The sequence below is a fragment of the Neopsephotus bourkii genome, unplaced genomic scaffold (assembly GCF_033783945.1).
Source record: "Neopsephotus bourkii isolate Nb327-2 ecotype Australia unplaced genomic scaffold, CSIRO-AGI_Nbou_v1 NB_673, whole genome shotgun sequence".
Taxonomy (NCBI): domain Eukaryota; kingdom Metazoa; phylum Chordata; class Aves; order Psittaciformes; family Psittacidae; genus Neopsephotus; species Neopsephotus bourkii.
The window spans coordinates 770,491-794,282 of record NW_026901172.1 but is presented as its reverse complement, the minus strand read 5'-3'; the positions used below and the strand labels follow the sequence as shown (position 1 = coordinate 794,282).

The window sequence follows — 23,792 nt, the reverse complement described above, 5'->3', positions numbered from 1 at the left end:
TGGTGAGAGGGGGCAATGGAGAGGTGTCGCTGGGTGTCGGGAGGGTTAACGGCGGGTGCGGGCGGGCAGACAGCGATTTGGAAGCCGCGGCCGCGCACTCATCCCCCGACAACAAGCCCCGCGCCCCGATTGAGGAGGCCGGGCCGATGCTGCTAGGAGAGAGAGTGGGGGGGTCCTCGCCGTGCACCGCCTCCTGCCCCCGGGCCTGGCCGAGCTGTGCCGGGCGGGGCGGGGGGCTCCGAGCCGCGCCCCGCTATTAGGGGGAATGCGGTAGCAGCGCGGTGGCTGCAGGGGATCGGCTCTACCGCCGCCGCTGCGCGGGGAGCGCTGGGGAGCGCCGGGGAGCCGCGTCCAGCAGCGGGCACGGAGGGAAGTGAGGGAAGGGAAAGCACAGGAAGGAAGGAACGGGGCGCGCAGCCCTCCGCGCCAAGCCGGGAGGATGAGTGGGGCACTGCGGGGAGCGGCGCCGGCTGCAGGTAGGAGGAAGCGTGAGCCGCGGGGATGCGCGGTTTAGGGGGCTGCGCCCATGCCCTTCCGCGCCTCAGCTGCGCAGGTGGTGGTGGGGGGGTGGTGGTGGCGGTGGGGGGGGGTGGCCGCTGCCTCCGCGCCCGCGCAAGCCGGTGCGGACTTGAGCGCAAAGTTTTGTCTGCCGGGAGGGAGGCGCTGGCGGGCGGGCGGCAGCGAGCGAGGCGGGGGGGAGACGGGACCCGTGCGGGCTGGTGCTGCGCGCCCGGGACGTGCGAGCGAGCGGGCGAGCGGCGGGATGCGAGCGACGGCTCCGCTCCGGGAACGCGGAGCTCGGCGGCGTGTGGAATAATTTAACACTTCCCGAGCCAACTTGGAGCGGTGGGGAGCGAACGGGAGGCACCGGCTTCTTCCCTGGGTTAGTGTCTGTGTGTGTGTGTGACTTGAGCGGGGATTTCGCCATCCACTGTGCGCAGCCGGGAAGGAGCAACTTGAACCAGCTCTGTCCCCGCTCGGTTTCAGATTTGCAACCCGACTAAATATTTGGTTGCCTTTCAGGCTTTTTCTCAACGCCTGTTTCTAGTGTGGGTGATGAATCGGTGAGCTTAGTGGGCAATTAGGCATAACCTTGGAGGAGAATAATTAGGTGAGGATAAATGGGGTTTGAGTGGTGATGTGGTACACCATGCACCCAGTAGCTGTTTCCTAGTGTGTGCAAATTCAGTGTGCTTTGGATTGTGAATGAAAATCAAAGTGTGATGACAAATATGTTGTTACTTCTGTTGGAAGAACATCATTTTCCTTGCTAGTGAAATATATGGCAGCTTTAAAGTGAAATGTTGGGGGTGGGATACAGAGAGGGGCTGCTTTTGCTGGTTCTGGTCAGCCACAGAGTGGTTTTCCTCCCGTTTAAATATGGTCTTTCTAGTGCTGCTGGTTGCTTTGAGCATTTGGTTTTGCAGAGCTGAATAGCTTTCGGTGCCCTGGGAGCCTCAGGAGAAGAGGTGCACTGCTGTCTGTTGAGGGTAGTCCTTTTAACTGATCGGTTTAAATGATGCTATTATTAAATGAGTGCAAATTGAAGCAAATGTATTTTTCATTGCCCACAAGTTGTGTTTCTGAGCTCAATCCCTTTTTATGCCCAGAGAGGCTTTTGCACTGCAGTATTACAATACAGCCATATTAAAAAGGTCCTTGGAGCAAATAACCCTCTAATGCTGCAGCTATGCTTTCAGTAGACTTCAGTAGTTCTATGGGAAATAATCATGTTGGATTTAAGGAATCTGAGCTGATTTGACTGTGCTCTTTAAATTGTGGTGTTAAACTGCCTGTAGGTATTCATGAATGGTAAATCTAAACCCAAAATCTAAGTAAAAAGAGCCCCAAACCTAAAGCTTTTCTTTGATTTGAGTAATTTTTCTCCTTTTTGCAACAGGTTCTTCTGTTCTTCTTTTTATTTTTTTCTTTTTCTTTCCCCTTCTTCTTCCTTTAATTCTCAGTGGGGGCTGCTGCTTGAATACATGTCCTTAACCAGGTAGAGTGCAGTGGTACATGATACCACCATTCTCTTCTGTGCCTGGTTTACTCTGCCTGTGATGCTGCAAGGAATGAAGGCAAGGAGAACTAGAGATGAAAGGGAAAAAGAAGCCTGAGGCTGGTGATGTTGGCAAATGGAGTGATGAAGGCTTATTCTGAGGAACCTCAGCACATTCCAGACGGTGGTTTCTATGGGATGTAATGCTGAAGCCACAGTGTAGGTCAGCATGTTTCCTCCTGTGATCTTGCACCAAATTCTCCAGTGGGTACTTGGGAGGTGTGAAAAGCAGCAGTGGAACTAAGCTGCTTACCTCCTAATGTCAATATTTAGTGCTAAACCTTCAGCTTTGAGTGGAAGGCAAGCAGGTTGCTTGCTTCCCTCTAAGTGCAGCTCTTCATGACTGGTTTTTGTTTGCTCTAGTAAACAAACACGTATCTCTTAAATTGAATTAAATGTATAAACTGCTTGAAGCAGAGAGGGGCCAAGAGGATGACTCTGTTTTAAGTAACAAGATATTAATGTAGCATGACACTGGCTGAAGTACAGCTTTGGTCTGGTCCCTCCAGCAGTGCTCTGAGCAAATCCTCTGTGTCCAGGACCCTCCTCCTGGATCATAGAAGTGCTTGGGGTGACTTGTGGGGTGACGCCTGCTTGACTGACAGATGCTTATTGCAGAGTGGCACCCGGTGCTCTCTCATTTTGCCTCTGTAATGATTTCCTCTAGAAAGCTGACAGAGAATGAACTTGTTTACAGGCAGGGTTTGGAAGGGTTCCTCGGGTTGCAGAGAGGAGGGCAGGGAAATCCTTCCATTTTTAGTTCTCTCTAATCCCAAGCTTCTGTTCCTGTAGTCATGCTAATTCTGTATTGATTGTAGTAGCAGTGACTACTGCGTTTCAGAGCACACTAATGCCAATGTTTCCACTCCAGATAGAGTAGTCTTAGGATGCAAGTGGGAAGGAAGGAGCGGCTGAGATGTTATTCCAGTGAAGCCACTTCACTTGTACACTTTTGGGATTCAATTTCAGTGGAAGGATTTAAGCTTTCAATCCTGTGTTTACTGTAGAAACGCCAAGTAATCTTGAGCACTACTTACCTTAAGGATGCCAACTCCAGTATTCTCCTGTTCAAGCCTGTTTCTCCACTGAAGTGAACCTATGGGAACAGATGAGTATATGGTTGAGGTTGGGTATCGTTTCCAGTGTTGATGTCAGCTACTGTGTGCAAGAGGAGCTGAGCCGGAGTCAAAACTGGTACCCAGAATGGCAGAAAATTGGAATCAGTCACTTCTGATGATAATCTTTCTCCCTACCAAATTTGTATGTGTGCTGCAGATCAGAAACATAGTCTGTGTTTCTTTAACCATCTGAGTCTGATATAAAATTCCTTTGCAGATCCATCTGTGCTCACCGCATGAACCCAAGGCATGCTTGTACCTCACCCAAATCTGCTACAAACCTATAATTTCACCACGTAGTTTCATCCCATAGTACTAGGATTTGCCACTGAAAGTAGGATGCTATTGGAGGTCCACATCACCCCTTCCACACTTGGTGTAGAGAAGTAAGCATAATGTTGCAGTGAAGCCAGCCTGGAGCTGGTGAATGCAATGCTTTCACAGTGACACTTATTCAGTGTCTACAAGGAGGAGGGTTGTGATCCTCATGAGGAAATGCCAAAATGAGTGTGTTCCGTGTTCCCCATTCTTCTGACTACAGTTGTGCTCTAGGTTTTTTAAGGATGTCCCACTGCTATCAGAGCTCTAAAGAACGAAGTAGGTGGCATGATTGTGGTTTTACACTTCACCAGGGATGCAGAAGCAGGCTGGAAATGGAAACAAGCAGTTCTCTGCTGCTACGAGCTCTTAGAGGAGGGACTGAAAAGTATTCTTTCGAGTAACCTGGATAGCAGATGGAAATGACCCTATAAATGGTGTCTATAAAAGAGCTTGCTGGATAAAATGGTCCCATTACGGGAAGTGCAGAGGGCAAAAAACCTCTTGACAATCGTTTTGGGATTGTTCTACAAGAAAATCAAAGGCTTGTCAGTTTTTGCTTTTATGCACATAAATCACCTTTGCTCCTCCTGTTTGTAAAATGCATTGGGTCAGGACTTTTCAGTTTGCCTCCATAGTATTGTGAGTACTTACAGTAGAGTACACATTACAAACAACAGGAGATTCATATTTCACAGCACTTTTCATTTTTCATCCCTATGCCAAGTTAAAGAACTTCCAAGTTGCCTTTAAAATAGCGTGAAGATTGTGCAAGCCAGTTAGAAGTGAAGAGAATATGTTCTGATATTCCTCTCTCCTCTCCACAGATTGATGCATTCAACAGCCAACTTCTTTGATTCTTGCAACATTTAAACATGAGTGACTTAGTGGAAAAATACTGTGTGAATATTTACTCCTGTTTTAATGTAGCAGAGTTCTATTGAAGTCAAAGCAACTGCATCTGCCTCATTAAGCTCAGGACATGGCCCAACAAAGGATGTTTCTAACTGGCAGAAGGCTGCGTTTGGTACCTCTACCCTTCCCTGCAGGGCTATATTTTAGGAATAAAGAAAAAGAATCTTATAACATCAATGGGATTTCTCATTTGAGAAGTTAAATGCTCCGCAGTGAGAGGTGAAGGTTTTACTCCAGCTCCCAAAGCATTTTCCTTGATTAATGTATACAGAATGTATGTTGGGATTGCACAACACTGATAATTCACACACCTCTGGAGTGGAATACAGCAGCCATTCTGGGCTGGAAGCATTATGCAGGAGGGGTTTAGGGAAGAGGAATGAAGAAAAACTAATCCAATTGAAACTGTAAGGGGAATTTAGGAAGCAGAATGCAATTATCTGAGTTGGATATTGGCCAGGACATGTTAGTTAACATTTTTACTCTTGCAAGAATTGTCATGGGATCTGTAATGATGATGAATGGTCAGGGCTCTCTTTTACATCTCATTTGAAAGCCTGAGCTTTCACTTCATTGTGAGGATGAAGTGAATGCCTTACCTTCCTTTAGGATATGGGTGCTTTGGTCAATGTGCTTTCCTCCCTGCAGGCTCAAGGCTCTCTGGGCACTCATGCCTTGCAACTCCACATGCCCAGGGCTTTTCTTCACCTTGAGTTGCTAAGGTGCAAGGAAATCCAGACAGACCCTCAACATTACTTGATATTTCCTTTCTATTTAACTTCCTTTTTGTGGAGTGGTAGCTAAAGATGCCCTTGCACCATCACTCCTCCCTTCCCTGGAATTTTGTTGTGTTAGTAGTCATGTCTTTGCATGCGTGTTATTACTTGCAGGTTCCTCTGAACTCTGTCAACCTTGGGTATTGTGGCTGAGTATTATATGACATGGTCCACCTTGGCGACTCCAGGTGATCTTTACATCAGGTTGAGTCAATGAATAGAAGACATTGCAATGGCTCGTTTCAAGGACTAACAAGTCCCAGTTCCAATTTAGATTAACTATGGTCTTCATTTGGAGAAGTCCCCATACAGTTTGAGTTGGTCATTTCTCTCCTCTTCCTCTAAGCTGTAGCATGATGGTTCTCTCCCCTGTTTTAGGAGGACTGTGGGTTGGAGAATTGTCTGTCAATAGTAAGCACATGATACAGTAACTGGTGTTTCAGGAGAAAGGAGCTGATGTAAAACATTTTATTCTCTATAATAATGATTTTAGCTATCTGAACTTCATCGTCTATGTAAGAAGTCATCCACCTATGCATATGTGTTAATATCAGTGCTTTGTGGTATTCAAGCTATAAAAGCAATAAGATTGCAGTATGCTTCTCAGAGGGAGAAGGGGTGTTGTGTTCTTTTGGAAGTTTTGGGACGGTGCATTTGTGATTCAGTCAAAATACAGTTCTGTACCTGCTCTGCATCTACCGAGGTACCTTTTAGTGAGTCCATCAAAGGGCTTGAAGTCTGGCTTAGAGGTCATGAAGCAGTGGCTGGTGCTGAGAGATGAGATATGATGCAGACACATTAACATCCATGCATCCATTGTATTAGAAATATATGAAGAGTAGTGTAATAGTAGATACTTCTTTATTTTTCTTTTCTACTAGAAGTCCTGTTTTTGTTTCAGATTTTGTTTTCCTGCAAGCTAAAACATAAGCAGGCTAGGCTTCTAGGCTACCCATGTCACTAATACTCATGTGCAACACAGATAATCAAAAGCTAACAGGGTTAATACTCTCCTTATAGCAAAGATTTTTCCTATTTATGTCAAAATTTCCCCCAAACTCTCATGGTAACATCAATGTCAGTAATTAAAAATGCTGATTTGGAATCACTCAAAATTTACATAAAGTGATATATTTTTGCATCCAAGGATTTCCTTTCTACATTTTCCTGCCTTTGTGGATGCTTTAGATTGTTTTGTAGTCCATGGAAGGATGGGTAAAGCCAATATCTACATCTATGTGTCTTGAATTTCTGGTTAAAAGGAAGAGCTGACCACTCCACTCTGTGTTACACAGGGTTGTGGTGCAGCCGGGGAGTCTCACCATTCTGTTCCTGTCTGTTGGAGTTGTCTTAACATACAGGTGGGTCTTAATTATGCAGGTCTCTTCTCAGGATGTGAATCAAAATCCCAGACCTGAGCTTTTTAAGATGTTCAGAGTATGTGGAATGTAGTGCTAAGGAGCAGAATGAATCTTCATTGTCATGCAGAAGCATTGGAGGAAACCACTCTTCCTTATCTTGGTAAAATAACAGCGTCTGTGGTTCAAAGCTTCTTAGATGACTGTGTAAGCCCAGATTTTGTTCATCATAAATAAAATGTATGGGCTTAGGGACTTCACATGTAAATAAAGTGCCCATTCCATCTGCCTCTGTGTGGCTTGACCCACAAAATAACAACAAACGCTTCCACTGCTTGGAAGAATTTGACGAATATATTATGTTGGCCAGGTGTAAAGCTGTGATCTGTGACATTTCATGCCTCATGTGGGCATTATGCGGTCATGCGGCACAGTGGGCTGCGTTAATAGAGTCTTTGGGGATGAAGTGAGAGAGAATATGGACAGAAGCTGTTGTTAGGCAAAATAAATTATAGAGTAGCTCATCCTGTGTGCGAAGGATTGTGAGTGATGTAGTTGCAAACATCCTCTTCACCGTGATCGTGCTGTTTGAATTGTGACCTACTTTAATAGCGTTCTATCATTTTTAATATTTCTTTATTCATTACATTTTGCACACACTCAGGTGCTTTACTGCAAGCTGGGTGGAAATAACAGCGAAGGTCAAGTGCTCTTTGGGCAGATGACTTATGAGTGAAAATATTAACTTGTTGTCATTACTGTCTTCCAATGTGAAATCTTATTTGTCTGGCGAATGAAGAGATGATGTCAGGCTTGTGTTAAAGTGTGTCATTACTGTCACTAGGCCAAAGTCCCTCCAGTCATAGGTCTGAGATGTACATGATCACTGAGCAAGTCTCCCTTTAAATTGATCTATTTTCCCCTACACTGTTAAGCTGGTACAGGCCCTTATCAGAAACGTCTTTCAGATTAGGACTGGCTTATATAGATTTAATGTTTAAATGCCTTCAGTTAGCTAAAGCTAAACTGAAAATTGCAACTTCGCTATTGAAATAACCATGCCTCCACATGGGTTTTCAGCCTTTCAAATGAGCTTAAATTCATGCTTTAAAGTACATTGGTTAAGTATTTTCCATGGGCAAAAGGCTTTGTGGCTTGGTGCACAGGAGGACTGTGTAGAGTTGGAGTCAAGCCTTGGTTAGGACTGAGAGTCTGTTCTTTGTTGGTAATGGTGGTGTCACTTCAGTTAAATCACAAGTTGTCTACAGCAGTTTTCCATATAAATGATTTCCCAACAGTCATTAGTGGACGTGTAAGTGTAAATTGCATGTGAGAGTTTGGAAGAACATGTCCTGAGATCAGGACATCAGGATGAGTGGCCTCTCAAGTCATAATCCCACTTTGGTACAGTGCGTGTTTTACTATGAACAGACAGACTGTTAATAGTAGAAAAAAAAGAAAGCTTTTCAGCATCCCTGCTGTCTTTACAAATTATAACAGTCCTGTTGGATACTAATGCATCATTTCCTTCACATTATTGAAGTAGAATAGTTTTACGTAAGGGTCAGATGTGCTTAGTGTCTGAAACGTTCCAGTTTTTATTATACATCTTTGAGATTCCTCTTAGGAATCAGAAAGAAAACAGCAGGGTTGCAGTGAGTATTCACTGTTTTGGCTGTTGCAGCAGGTTAGGGTTGAAGTGTTACCATCTTTCGCATTGTATGATCAAAATCCTAGCCTTCTGGTTTGATGTGGTGGACCTAAAGGTTTCCCTGATCTAAAGCCAAAGAGATCTCAAAGATATGGGTGTCTGATTTCCTTCCAAGCTGTGTAATTTGAATTCTGTATAGTCATGTCTTGTAAGTATCATATGGAAGAAAACTGGAGCAAGTAGGTGAGTATCTCACTTTTAAAGGCTCTGGACTGCTATGCTAGGTTTGGGTTGGACAAGTAAGTTAGGAAGGCAGGAACTGTTTTACAGAAACAGAAGTGAAGGATTTTTAGCTGAATGTCTGTTTTCTGAGCGCAGAGCTACCCTGGGCAAAGCTTCTGTGTCCCTCCAGTTTAAAAGAGGTAGTGGAACAAGACAAGGTCACCCCAGAAAAGAGACCTGTTAAAACCATATGGAGAACTGAATAAGGAATTTTCTTTTCTGATACATTAAGTGAAGGGTATTACGTGAAACGAGGAAGCAGCAGATACAGAACAAGTCTGTACAAGGTGGTGTTAACCAGGCAAGCTCACTGCCTTGGGATGCTGTGGGGGCTAAAAGCTTGCACAGACCAGTCTTCTGTACAAGTTTGGGGTAGAACTGAGGAGTAATGCATGGAGTGATACTGCTTCTGATGTGGAAATGCCAGGTCCCCAAATGTCTGGAGGCTGGGAATGTGTTCTGGTGAATTATCGCAGTATATGTCTGCTCTTGGTGACTGCCAAAGAGTCAAGGTTGCTGTGTACAGGGCCAGCTGGCTCCTTGCTCCCAGCCAGAAGGGCTTTCTTAGGTGAAGAACTTAGCCAAAAGCCAGTGTAGGATAGCAAACCATCTCCTCTCCCTTGCTGTCATCTCTTTTTCTTGATTTAAAGGTGTTTGAGCTGGACTAAAGTATGGGAGATGGAACAACTTCTTTCTAGGAGACAGGCATCAGTGTTGGAGGAAAGGTGTTAAGTTCTGGCAAGGCACTCAGTGTTGCAAAGGTGTAGAAAATAGGAGCAATTCATTGTGCAGGTGATATATTTTGCTGTAGTTTGAACCAATGGCTTTGGTTTAAAGTCTGTTATTTCACTTAGAATCACAGAAAGGTTTGGGTTGGAAGGGACCTTAAAGCTCACTCAGTTCCAACCCTCTAGAGATGTAATTTGTGTGTGTTTGTATCCATCTCTGTGTGGCTATGCAGCTCTATGAAGCTTGTACAGGGATCCAGCAGAATTTTAAATGTATATGTTGGAAGAAAATAAAAAGAATAAGTAATTGGTGTCCTGATATCAAGTGTTGAAATGGGACCTTGGAAAGGGAATGTGCTTCCTGGAAGGACAGCAGGGCCAGATAAGGCTTCCTTGAGGAGGAGGCATGCTGTGTATCAGCATGAAGGCCTAGACAATAGCCTCAAGGAGAGGTCAGTCCTACTCTCCCAACCTATTTTTCTACTGGCCATGAACATACTGGTTGTGATAGTGGCTGCTGGTCTATTCTGAGCATCAGAAGTTGAAATGAGACGCTTCATGAGCAGCTTTGTCAACCAGTCATTCCAGCTCCCGACTTAGTGCTTAAAACATCACCTTTTCTGCTCAAAAATCTTGCAAATTTAAACAATCTGTGCTTTTCTTTCTGAGGTTTGAAAGCATTCGATTGCATTTAGGTCATGTTTAAAGCTTTGTTCCGAGCTTATGGGGTGGAAACTCCGAGTCATTTGTATTGGAGGTGGAAAATCTTATGTAATTGCTTGACTTTAGGAATTAGGCTTTAAGAATAAATATCATGAGACTTGTGATAAAATCTTAAGCACTGCATAAGCCACTGAAGAGCTGTCAAATTGTAATTAGGTTTGATCATTATCAGCCTGGGCCAGGTTTGCACAGGTTACCATGAAAAGGCACATGTACCACTACCAATTCCTTCAGCAACTCAGTGCTCAGATAGAACCATTCCTTGCTCATGGGGATTTAGATTGACCAGGCATTTCTTTTATTTCCTCTACATGTTTCTCTTTGCAGCTTACTTTCCACAAGCTCAGGTTATCTAATGCCAAGTCACAGGAGACCAGGCATTCTTCCCATATAGAGGGATGATTTAGGCTGAATATCACTATTGGTCCTGGAGGTTATGGTTTGCTCAGTTCATTCTGAATCTGAGTAATCTCAATTCTAAGTGGCTTTCTTAATTTGAAATAAGCTCTGTTTTCCCCCCTGTGGAAATGCTTGTCTCTCCCTGTAACATTCTGTATGCATGTTTTGAAGAAATAAATTGATAATCATGTAGGAAGAGTGTCACCTTGTGCAGGGTTCTAGGGTCAATGCCTTTGTTAGTGGGAGGGCTTGGAGCAGAGTTCACCTATAATGTAACTTATTACAGACTCTATTGCCTTCAGATTATCACTTCAGGTGCAAAACACAGTGGAGTTTACACAAGGCAGCATTTAAAAGGCCAAGTTCAGGTACTGTAATTGTGTGGGGGAGTAGCTTGGAGTTGTATAGTAAAAGAGCCATACAGAAAGGTTCCTCTTAAATTATTAATGAAATTAGAGTATTTTGCAATTGGCTGGAGGTATTTGGCTGACAACTTTCCTTCCAGTATGTCGAAACTGAGATTTCACCATTGAAATGATGCTGTATGTCACCCCTGCTAAGGAATTTCACAGTGACAAGGGGATCATATAGCCCCTATTTCAGAGGTACAAATTTGGGGGTGGAATAGTACTTTTTACCTGTCAGCAGACCTCAACAGATAGGAACAGAGACTGGAGCAGCTGTGCTTTTTGAGGGAGAGTGGTGGGTCCGTTGAAGGTAGATAATTCATTCTTTTGATACGTATCCTGATTTAGTTTTCCCCCTTTATGGAAGCAGCTGTATGAACACATGTGCACTGACGTGCACTCCAGCCTTCCCAAGAGCAGTTTATGAAGCAGCCAGCATATTTGCCAGTGAGATTTCTCTTCCTACTTCTACCTATTAGTGGCAAACATCATATTTACCTTGCAAATGTCAGATTCTGGCTCTCTAGCTCTGGTCACCTTTGCTTCCCCTGCAGCTCCCACATCTGACTGGGCTCTTGGCCCTGCAGTTGCCTGGCTAACTTGCTTTCTGCCTCATTTACTCCCCAATGGCCGCTGAACAACGTCTCCTGAATTCAGGACCAGCTCGGCTTAGTGACTGGCTGCTCAGGATGCTGCAGCAGCAGTGTGTTTAGTGACCTCTCTTTTAAGATGTATAGCCATATATCTTTTGAATTGTAAAGCTAAATTTCATTACCTTCACCAGAAGGAAGGAATGAACACTGGGGAAATAAGACACCACTGAGGCTACTGTAAGAAAGTCTAGCTAAATGATTTGACATAGTGGAGCTTGTGCCAAGTATGGGTGAGGATTGGTACACTCACTGTGGGCTTTACTGAAGCTAAAGCAGAAATTCATGGTTAGCTGGTACATCCTGAACATGTGTTACAAATACCAAAGCAAGCCACATGTCGAGTCACTTGTGGTGCTCGGTATGTTGCACTTGAAGTGTATGCCAAAGTTTTGGAGAGGATTGACATTTCTTTTCACTGAGCTCAAGACCTCCTTAACATAAACCTAAGGCAACATGCAGCCACTGCCTTAAGAGCATTGAGCTTTTGTCAGCATGATGCTTGCAGTGGCACTGAACACAAGTAGGGACAGGAGCACTAAGTGTTCCCCATCAGTTGTTTCTCTCTGTGCAATACTGTGTAGTCAGTGCTTGGTGGCTCAGCAGTGAGTATAGGACTGATGGCATTCTCACACGTGCACCTACATCTCTGTGGACCCTCATTAATCTGATCATTGCTGACTTGAAGCCTGTGGGGAGATGAACAAGCCTGTGAGAGTGGGGTTTTTCAGTTTCCTTTATTAAGGTTCTGCTCACTTAGTCTTTATTCAAGGGAATCTTGTATGGGCAGATTGTGGTGGTTATTGTCAATGATTTTTAGTAACATCTTTCTTCTATCATATTTAAAGCCCTTTTTAAAACCCTGGATGGGTGTATCCTGACTCTTGAAGTTCAAGGAGAGCACTGTGGTTGCCTACTGCCTTAACAAAAGATCCCTTTCATGTATGCGTCTCACCTATTGCTTTTATCAGTTTTCCCACCTAACTAAAAGTTCTGTCTGGTTTCAGAATCCTGGTTTCTGCAGTGTTGCAAATAGCTGGCATTTTTGCCTTAGAGGTCCTAGAAATACCATGCTAACAGCAAACAAAGTAATACATAAACTTAAGTATGCCCCATCCCTTTCAGGTTGGATGGGGCATGGAGCAAGCTGCTCCAGTGGAAGGTGTCCCTGCCCATGGCAGGGGATTGCATCTGGATGAGCTTTAAGGTCCCTTTTCCAACCAAAACCAGTCTGGGATTCTATGAAGTAATTTTGACTTAATTCCTTGGCTAATTGGGCCAACTAATAAAGGAAAATTGGGACTGATATCTGGCATTTGTGTGCTTTGCTGTATTCTGTGGACATCTGCTTTATAATTTTCATGTTGGTAGTCTTATAGCTGGTGTATTGTAGAGCTCAGCACTGAAGCCAGGTAGCTGCCTGTGCACGTTTTGGAGGAAGAGAGAGACAGCAGAAGTGGTCTGAGATCTCATGTTTTGGTATCTTTCTTTCGGAGGAGGCTGAATTTGAGGCGAACTTGGCCCTGCTCCATAGCAGAGGAGCTTTCAGTGATGCTGCAGTTTTGTTGGTGCCACTGCAGGCACAAAAGGCTAAAACAAATCAAAATGAACTGAGAGGAGCAGATGGGGCAAGTGAGAAGTTGGGAAATCATTCAAAGTGTTAGACACAGAACGATTTCAATTCCCTGAGACAAGTGGGTGCTGTGGCACAGCATGGCTCTCTTTGCCACTCAACACACGTGGGACAGCCTTGGAATAAAACCGGCATCAGGTGTTCTGTTTCCAGCTCTTCCTGCCTGAGGGAAAGTGCTTGCAGTTGGCAAGGAGAGCTGGAAGGGGATGGGGTGGGGAAAACAAGCTTAGCAGGAATCCTTGCAGGTGTTTTGTTGACCGCTCTGAGCATCATGTGTCTGTCCCAGGCTTGAGTGAAGTGACTCCTCCTGAGGCAGAAAGGGAGTTTTTAAGGATATCACAAGGCAGTGGGAGTCAAAATCAGGTAGAGATACCTCATTTCTTCTAAAGACATTGTCTTGATTTTATTGTTCTCCGTAAAGGGTACAATTTCCCTGTAGGATGGGAGTACCCAAAAGAGTAAATTCCTCACGTTGATATTCATATTGAAAACTTTGGTGTCTTCATGTGTGCAGAAGCCAAGCAGTGACCCTCAGAGATGGGGCAGAACGGCTCTTTCTCTGAGTCTTTTCAGCCCCTAGTGATGGTTTTGCCGTGTGCTAGCAGTGGATGCTTTTGGGTGTCTCCTTGCTAAAAGCTCAGTTAAGCCTTTCCCTATGGCTAATGTTTCCCATGTTTACACTGTTTAGGAAAGGTACAGTACTGCAAGGTGTAGAGAGTAGGTAGGCCAGGTTGGATGGGGCTTGGAGCAACCTGGTCTAGTGGAAGGTGTCCCTGCCTATGGCAGGGGGTTGGAACTGGGTGATCTTAAGGCCCTTTCCCACTCAAACCATCCTATGAGGCTGTATCCTTTTGAGGGTGGAAAGGTGTGAACTCACATGCTTTGACAGCATCAGCTAAGCTGTACTCCATCAATAATGAATCCACATCAATTCCTTGGAATGTGTGACCTCTATTCCTCTGTAACACAGTTCTTCTGTTTAGGAGTCCCCTTTAAGAGGTTCGGCTTCTCCTAAAAGTAGGGAAATGAGGTATAAAGAATTCTGTTCCTGGTAATTGCAGCTTAAACAGGATTTTGCAGTATTTATTGTTTATAACTGCATAAATAGACTGTAGATAATTCATGCTTTAAGTGCTGCGGGGCATAGAAAAGTTGGGTGTAGGAAAAATGTGTAAGATAAGGCATAGCTCCAGCAGAACGAAAAGGAACGTAAAAAGCACTTGGATTCTTTCCATCTACTCCACAAAGAAGAAAACTGGTTTGCAGGAAATATAGGTCACGGCTCTGTTCTGGCATCTTGATGTTACAGTTTTGTAAGTACAGTATATTGCTAGCAGCACTATTTGGGACTCCCATTAGAGCTGTTCTTTGCTGTCAGACTTAAAGGCCGTTTAATATCCTTTATCTGATCAACTGCACTCACAGAGACAAAGACAATTTAGAAGGTGGTGAGAGTTTGATGTGTGGGGTTTTGTTATTGTTTTAATTAAGTTATTGAAAGCTACTTTGGAGACTCTTGCATCCAGGAGTCAGTAACTTCAATAAAGACCCAAGGATGCACCATGAATGGGGCAGTGAAACCACGTTCTTGTCCCTTCTCTGTGGTAAAACACAGAAGAAAATTAAACTTTGTGTTGCTGTGCCGCAGGGTTTTACAGGAACAATCTTAAAGCCTTGGCTTTTTGAACATGACACTCACCTTTGATTATGAGATTGATCTAATTTCTTTGTGTTATAAAGATATTAAAGGCAGCTGTGTTCTGTGAGTCAGGCTGTCTGTATTCTCTGTGTCCAGCACCAATACGGGGTCAGTGGTGTTTGCAGGAACATGAGAATAAGGCGGATGATATCTGTGTTGGGAAGGAAGGAGACGGCTCCATCTTTGCTATTCCATGGCACTGGAATGTACAGAAAGCAAACGATTTCTTTGTGGAGTTCTATACAGCTGGCTACTGTGAACAGTCTAGAGGCCAAGATGAAAACAGAAGGGTGGACAGGAAATGGGGGTGAGGAACTGGAGCCACACTGTGATTACTGCTTGTTTGCTTTTGAGGTTTGATGCAGCAGCATTAGTACAGTGATGTGGTTCATCTCCTCAGCCCACTGTAACAGTGCTTGCTCTCTTCTGGTCTTTACCTGTCTTCTGGTGAATCAGAAATAATAATGGTCAACTTTCTGCTTTGAAGAAAAATGGAGATATATGTAATGGAATCATCGTAGAATGGTTTGGGTTACAAGGGACCTTAAAGATCATTTAACTCCACCCCCCTGCCATATTTCAGATTGGTTTGGGGTATTCTTTATGTTCTCCCACTTCATAACTCGGGTTAACGTTACAGGTAGGGATGCAGTCAGCCTTCTTTTATCCATCCCACAGTATGTCTGTAGTTATAGCAATTATGGATAAATACACTTGACTTGCTAAAGCTGCTTCATATTCACACATCAGATGAGACTGGAGGTTAACACATCCATGAAATCAGGTGAATCAAGGTCAGCTTTGCCTTTTGCTCACCTTACCTATGATCCTCTATGGCTCATGCAGTTTCTTGCAGGTCCAGGACTCTGATTGCACCAAGAAGGGCTGCAGTGAATCGAACCACTTTTGTTTCACTTGAAGTTCTAGCAAGTTACTGCTGCTCAAACTGGACATTTCCAGGCATGACAAAGATACAGGAATGCAATTACAGGTTTTTCTTGCTGCCCCAACGTATTTCCAGTGTGGTGTTATTACTTTGGAGTTCATTAGGAGCACACAAAGCCAGAAGAAGGCAAACTGCTTGTAATGGAGAGCAGCACAGCACGGCTCGCGCTCTGCGGGCTGATGAAATGGCTGAGCTTGGGAATAAGCTGGATCCCAACAGTTTTCTCTGCTGCTTGCCTGAAGACTTCCTAAACCCCTAAGCACTTTAATTCATTATCTGCTGGTACACTTGGATAAGAAACAGGCTTTTTTCTGAACAGTCAGGAAAACTTCCTGTGGTGATGAGTAGGTTTTTTCTTTTGGGTTCATCCAAGTATCAAACCAGTCTTATTGTTTCTTGGTTTCTTGGTTTCTTATCATTTAAAGCAGGATTTGGAGGAATCATACTTTGCATCCGAAACAAGGTGGCTGTGTGCACACACATGTGTGGTTTTGGAGTTTTTAATCAAAAAAATAGCTTGTGTATTAGTATTGCCTCACTGTTCCTTGCTCAAGTGGCAATGTGGGATGCATTGAAGTGCTTGAACATGTTACTGGGTGACCAATGATTTTGACCGGTTGCTGTTTGAGTCATTCTGACTTGGCTGGCATCTACAAGACCAAGTTAGAAGCCTGAATTCCTTAGAAAGCTAGGTGTGGAATTAAGAGTTTTCTGGGAAAGACACTGCACAGGATGCATAATGAATATGTGTTGAAGGTGCCTCTTGGTGGTTGCTTCCAAGCTAGTGTCATTAAAATTCTGTGTTCTGATAAATACCCCTTCTTTGAAGGTTTTTCAGCATTACAGGGTTTTAGACTATATTCTTTTTCTTATCTTTTAAAAACCCAGCCTAATTCCTTTTAAAGATATGCTTGTTTTTATTATGTTTTATAAGAACATGTAAAAACGAGCAAGCAGAAAGCCCTGGCAATTGTGTCTCTGATTGAAATGCATAGATGCCTATACATAAATTATTATAACATGCAGTTGTATGAGCAAATAGAAGAGCTGAGTTTAGGACCCCTTGAAAATAATCTATTTCTGTTAGACATGCATATCATTTAGATATATGCGTGTCTATGCAGTGTATAATTTTTCACTGGCTCTTTCAGAAGTAATTTTGGGAGGTGAAATGTGCAGTGTGAATATGGTACTTCAAATTGTAGAATGCTTCCAGGAGGAAATATATGATTAGTCTGCAAGTAATCTCTTCAAAGGCCCTATTACAATCCTGAACTCTCAGATGGCTTGGGTAGTCTTTGCTAGTGCTTTAGAGGGACAGAGAATGTTAAAACCATTTACATGTATTGTCACAAATGTGGTTGATCCTGCCTGACATGGTGCTTCACAACATGATGGAAAACGCATAAATGTTTTCTTCAATTTGATGCTCAAAAAGCACTTAAAAGCACTCATTTCCTTAAGAATTATTTTTTCTCTTTATATCCAATTCATAGATTATGGTCAAGTGTTCATTTTTATGGTATTTACAAGAAATCGGCTGAGCCAGCTTGCTCACAACACCCCTCCCTTTCCTTCCACCTCTGCCCAGCATCAGGGAACAAAGAGAGTTGAGATTCTGAGCTATGCTCAGATTTGATTTAATGATGCATTTTCCAGTAGTAAATTTTGGAGAGGCTGGGCTGTTTGTGGTCAAAGATTCTAAGGTTATGTCCATTGTATTAGCAAGAAGACTGATGGTTAATAAGTTTTTCTGCTGTCTAATACTGGGGATGAAGCTCCCTAGTGTTGTGTTTGTAAGCTATGTGTGTCCATCTGTCCTCGCCTCTCTGCTCAATCCACAGATATCTTCACTCTATCTTCTCATTCCCTTAGTGGTAAAGCATCCTACCTCATTTGCATGGACTGGGAGTTTGTCAAAGGCAGTCTGCTCCAGGCATTGAACTCTTGGAAGAAGCTCAGATTAATGGGGAAATCCCTCTAACCAATTCATCAAACTGGATTGTCTGTTTGGGCTAAATCGCAGGAGATGGGGTCATCTCTCAGAGCATTAACTACAGAGTCTTAAGTCAGCTTGTGGAGAAGTACGCTGTTGGATCCTAAAGCTTTAGTTTTAATTGCAGGTGTCCTGGGTGGAATGAAACCCGTTCAGGGGTTCTCCTGAAATCTGAGGGCTGCTGTTGAAGCAGTTGTGGTGTGGTAGATTCATGTTCCATCTATTTCCCCAAGTCTGGATGAAGCATGGTGGGAGCATTTTATATAGCTTTGCTAACTAACTCTCCTTCGCAGCAGAGGCCAAAGTCACTGCAGCTTGCTCAGCTTGGACTGCGTCACGGTGTTGCACAGTGATGCTCAGGTGGCTGTCCTGGGGGAGCTTGTCATCTGGGATTTGCCACCTGGGAATGATGCTGGAATGCCGCTCTGCTGGGTATACAGCAAGCAGCTGTTGCAAGCAAACACATCTTTTGGCCAAGGCTTGTGACCACAGCTTTTTGGCTTACCAAGATTCCTGACTTATGTTTTCTGTGCTTCAAGCTCGTATTATGATGCTGTAAACATGCACTGAGCTACCCTGCCCCGATCATAGAATCATAGAATGGCAGCATTGAAAGGGACCTTAAAGATCAGCAGTCCCCATGCTGAGGCTGGTGTGGGATGCAGTGACCTTTTCAGGAAGCCCCGGTCTCCCCTGGAGATGCCTCCCTGCCACCAGAGATCAGTTGTAGATAGTTCATGGCTGGTGTTTTTGGCAAGGCTGTATTTTATTACTTGTCAAATTTACCTCTGGTTAGACTTTCTTTTCCAAGGAGGAATAGCTGCAGTAGCTGCAGTGCTTGTTGGCTTTGGTGTATTTCTAACATAGAGCAAGATGCCTGCAGCTTGGAGGAGGCAGCTTTAAAACGTGTATTTATGAATTTAAAATTACAAACACTGTTTTGTTTGGGTGTTTTGGGGTTTGTTTGGTTTTGATGTGTTAGGTCCCCGGGGGGGGGCCCCCCCCCCCAAATAAGCCCTATAAGGGGGTTGATCCTTCAACTCACCCACGAAAAAGACAGTTGTGGTGAGAGAGGCTGTTTTATGGGATTCATTTTGGAAGCTATTCAGGGAAATTACTGTGGGCTTTTTGAGTAAATTAGTGCGAGCGTGGAAGGACCACAAAAAGGCTTTTTTTCCCCTTAAGATTTGTAGGATCTTACGAAAGGAAGGAAAAAAACCCCAACCCTTGCTAATTAAGGAATTTTTTAATAATGAAATTGAATTCCGCAAGCTCTGGTTTTGAACATGGGTTTGTAGCTGATTCTGCCACGAAAGTTCTATTTTAAGATAGGGTTTTTAGATGGGAAAGGAAATTACTAAATCACTGCTTTAAGTATGTGTATATATGGGGGCGTGTGTGTGTATCCCCTTTGCAGGATGTTAAAGAGTTTGGATTTAGGATGTTGTTAAAGACAGGGAAATGTGTAACTTGTAGGAGTGAAATGCTCAAGGCAACACTTGGGAACCTCAGGAGCTCAGCTCCTGATGAAGGTAATGAGCTGAGTTCACCTGAAGTGCTCATCCTGGGGAAGAAACAGGGAATCAAATCTCTGGATCTTTCCCAGGGACTTTTCAGCCATGTAGAGAAGGACATTTCTTGTTTGAATTAGGTTAATGTTTTTTGGATATACTCCTGAGACAGCTCTGATTCAGGGCATGCAGGACTGTGGAAACTATTACTGGATCTCTTCTCTTCAGCAGAATTATGTCTTTAACTCTTAATAACTTATGATGGGAAAAAGTCACATTGTTGGAATAACTCAATCTGATTCTTGTAAAAGTGTGATACATGTGGAGACTGAGCAAGCTGGGGCTGTTCAGCCTGGAGAAGAGAAGACTGCATGGAGACCTCATAGCAGCCTTCCAGTATCTGAAGGGGGCCTATAGGGATGCTGGGTAGGGACTCTTCATTAGGGACTGTAGTGACAGGACAAGGGGTAATGGGTTAAAACTTAAACAGGGGGAGTTTAGATTGGATATAAGGAGGAAATTCTTTCCTGTTAGGGTGGTGAGGCACTGGAATGGGTTCCCCAGGGAGGTTGTGAATGCTCCATCCCTGGGAGTGTTCATGTCCAGGTTGGACGAGGCCTTGGGTGATGTTTTAGTGTGAGGTGTCCCTGCCCATGGCAGGGGGGTTGGAACTTGATGATCTTAAGGTCCTTTCCAACCCAAACTATTCCATGATTCTATGATTCTATGGTGAAATGCAGCGAGGGGAACAGGAGAGGAGCAAGTGCAGCTCTGGAGGATCCCAGGATTATCCTATGAAACTTCACACTAAATGACAAATAACTTGGAAATGTGCCTCATTCTGTGCATGGGCCTAATTGATTTATATGCCACTTGGTCTGCATGCTTTCTTGTAATGAAGCTGCTCTTTGGATTCCCTCTGTCTCTTGACTCTAGAATGTCAGAGCAAGTGGAACTTCAAAATGGGAAGAGATGGAAGTGGCAGCTTGCTAGCAATGGGGACCATATTTCCCAGGCAGCAGTATCCGTATGGAAGCTCACAGAAAAGCTTTGACCCGTAGTCCTGTTCCTGAGTTCAGAAAGTCTCAGGTTTGGCTGTGCTGTTGTCGCGTTTGGTCTTAAAGGCAGGATGCTGAAATGCAAAAGCACCAATTTCATTTACACATGGTTTGGAACCATGTCTGGCTAAAGCTGCTGCCCAAATATTCCTTTGAACATACCAGAAACACGGACCTTGAGATCAGCCAACAGTGAACTATTCGAGTAATTTGAATGCTTTCACATCAAAAGGCAGATACTGTGCATGGCATTTTTCATAATCTGGGATTATAATAAACCTGAGACCATCTTATTGTACATACTTTTGAGATATCTAATTGCTGATTAACCTCATCAGGCTGCATTGACAACTCAATTGAGGTAATATAGGGAGGGAAAAAGCGTGTGTGAGCACTGGGAACTGCTGGGGCTGGGAAACCTCTTCAGTTTCCAGTGATGTTTCAGAGCTGTGTTTGCAGATGCTGGTCTGTCTGCCTGTGGTGCTCAGTGAATCCTGCCATGCAGGGAGCAAACCTGGTGCAGGGAGGGCAGAAGTCTCACTGTGTCTTTTATCCTCCTATCTCAGATCTCTTCAGCCGTTTTAGTGCATTGGGACACAACAGTGTGCATCAGAAGGGTCCACATTGGGTGTAAGCAGGTTCTGGGGTGGTCTGCACAGGTGCTGTCTGGCTTCACCATCTTCATCAGGTGTACTATAAAGTGCTCTTAGCGCTGGTATCACCTTGCTATCCAGGTTAGATAACAAGGGAAATCAGGGGACCAACTCTCTGGTGCTCAGTGCATCTTTGGTGTGCCAGCACCTGTGTTGTCTTAAGTTTCACAAACTCAGTACTTGACTCCATGCCTATTTCTCAATGACACAAATGTCTACATGCGTGTGGTTTCTTCTCTCCTCCTCATTGTATTTTTATCCCCAAAGTTACTGTTTCAGGGTGAGAATAGCACATAAGCCTAGTGAAAAATAACAAAAAAAAATGCCCCAACCCCAAACAAAAAAGCTCCCACCTTGAATCACAGAATTTGTCAAAATAATTAAGTGTGGTACTTACTGTTTTGGATGCATTTCACCTGCTCAAGGATACCGCAGTCAGCACCATATGGTAGCCTTTTTTTCTCTCTTTAATAGACTTACAGCAGCAATTTGTTTCACCCATGAGCCAGCACCACGGCGTGTGTTGCTTAACAGAAACAACCTAAGACTGTGAGCTTTCCATTTGAAGCTTTCAAGAAGCATTTAGCTGAGCTTCAGAGCCTGCTCCCTGCCTCTGTCCTATTTGCATTGTTGCTCTTTGCTGTGTAAAAGTGAAGGACAAAAGGGCTTGATTCTTGCTCTGACCAGAGACCCCTCAATATTTCAGTCTTACCATTTGCAAATAACATGCTAATATTTACCTGCCCTCTAGATTTATTGCCAAGCTCTTTTCAATGGCTATATGTCACCCTGGGATTGAGGGAAGAAAAGGATTGCAGATCTGGAAAATACTATTTGGTTTGATGGGGAGACTGAAACTGCAGGTTGAGTTATGGCTATGTCTGTGCTTTAAAACAGGGCCCAGTGCTGCATCCCTGATCAACTTCTGAAACACGGATCCGTGTTACAGCAGAACGATGCTGTCCCCGAGGGCCTTATCCCAAGCAGTGCTGTGTTGATGTATCAGTACTACTTTGAACTAATATATTGATGTGGGTGGTTTGTTTCTGTTTGGGTTTTGTACTCAGATTTTGAATAGCCGGCTGCATAGTGCCCCATAGGCTGATATACTTAATGCAAAAACCACAGTTAATTCAGGATCCCCTTATCTTAAACCTTTCTTTGTTTGTGACTGCCAGACCAACTATCAATTTTTGTCTATTCCTACGCTTCCTTAAAACCTAGACAAGGCTGCTAGAGTCATGCAGTACCTTAATAGCCTGGAATGACATCTCCAGAGTGGAACGATGACCTGGTAGCATAGCAAGTTAACCTGCAATGCACGAGACTCATGTTTAATTCCCCTTCCATTATTGACTCTATATAACTCCAAGTAGATTGCTTAGGTTAGGGAGGCAGTGGGATTCCCTGCCTTGAAGGGCTGTAAGAATACACATGCACACCACAGTGGGTCTCAGATGTTGTGATACTGGAGGTTGTATAAGTAGAAAGCCCATTTCAGACCCTGTCACCTCCCCAGGCAAAAGTCGATTAGGGTCATGCTGAGTCCTCATTCAGATGCAAGAGCTGTGGGCCTGGTGTCTTGCATCCTTCCTCCCTGTCCCCTAATTGATCCTGGGATCTTGCAATTTGTGATGGCCATCTAATTCTGGATCAATATCTGGGGTACTTTCGTTATATCAGTGTTGATAACCCCGTTCTGCAAATTGTTCACTTGGTGATAACCACTTCCTCTGCCTAATTAGGAATATCTGCTTAAAAATAAGATATGTATCTGGGTGAAATGCAGGTTACAAATGGTTGCAATTAAACCTCATGTAGCAGATTTCCTACATCTTGTTCTGTTGTTTTTCCTTTATTTAAAGGACAAGAACACAGCATTTCTGGAGGCTACAGGTGTTCTCTTTAGAGCTCAAGATCATCTAAAGAGAGATGAGTTTGAACTGTCACACATCCAGCCTTGCTCCTCTCTTGCATCCTTTTGTTCTTTAACTGGAATAAAATGTACTTTAAATTTCTTTAGAAAGAATGGGGAGCTCGGGGTGATTTTGTGCTTTTTCAAGGAACCAACTCATTTCTAATCAGATGTGACTTTTTCTGTGGGTGATTAAAAAGTTATTAAAGCAGTACCCAGTGGTGCGGCAGCTGCAGCTAGCACTGTCAGTGTTTCCTTTAGACTTGTTTTAGACAAGGCTGGACTTGAGACTGGAATATAAATTGTCAGCTTTACAGCTCATCATTCTTGGAACAAATTGAACTATTTGAGTGGAACAAGGGACCCAATTTGTCATCAACTGTGATTTTACTCAACTTTGGAAGCCAAGAAATGCAACAGTTGCCTTAATCTTTTCTCACTTATCACTAAAGGTAGTTATGTGCGCATCAGTGGCTTGGGAGAGGGCAATGCCCCACTGTATTCATGCGGGTAAACCAGGCGGCAGCAGGAGGGAGCATCCTCCACAATATGGGACTTTCTAATTCCCAGTGCAAACTTCTCTTTCATTATGCACCAAGAATACTTGCTCTGCACAAGAGAGGTTTTAATAGGAGTGGGATAGAAAGAAATATGCCTTGGTGTTCTTTAATGTGATGTGGAGAAAGGTGAGCATTGGGAAGGTAGTGCTGTGCCCAAGAGCTTTTTGTTCTTGAGTCTTTTAACTTCATGCATCCTTGCTACTTGCTAGTGCTCAGGTAGTGTTCGAATTGGTTTACTTTGCAAATGTAAATTAACTTGCTAATGTTCTCATCTTAGTAGTTCTGTGCAGTACTGATTAAGGATGTCACCTAGTGATTTTAATCTGTAAGGAGTAAGTAGTTCTAGATTAAGTAGAGATATTTCTTTCTCAGTGCACCACCATCAGAGCAAAAATGGTCCTGGTAACATTCCTTGCCTGAAAGGTGTGTGTTTAGCT

The 23,792-nt window shown here is 43.7% G+C and overlaps 1 protein-coding gene across 5 annotated transcripts in view; it reads left to right on the top strand.

Moving 5' to 3' along the window:
- The first annotated feature begins 328 nt into the window (after positions 1-328).
- Positions 329-23,792, top strand: part of DAB1 (DAB adaptor protein 1) — a 478,677-nt gene continuing 455,213 nt past the window's right edge. For 2 of the 5 annotated variants that reach the window (XM_061353373.1, XM_061353368.1), the window contains exon 1: positions 330-476. The gene's annotated coding sequence lies outside the window, so the exon portion shown is untranslated. Of the gene's footprint in view, positions 477-857; positions 1,050-23,792 lie in introns of those variants that run through there. The other 3 variants (XM_061353380.1, XM_061353381.1, XM_061353370.1) reach the window with 3 other exon arrangements.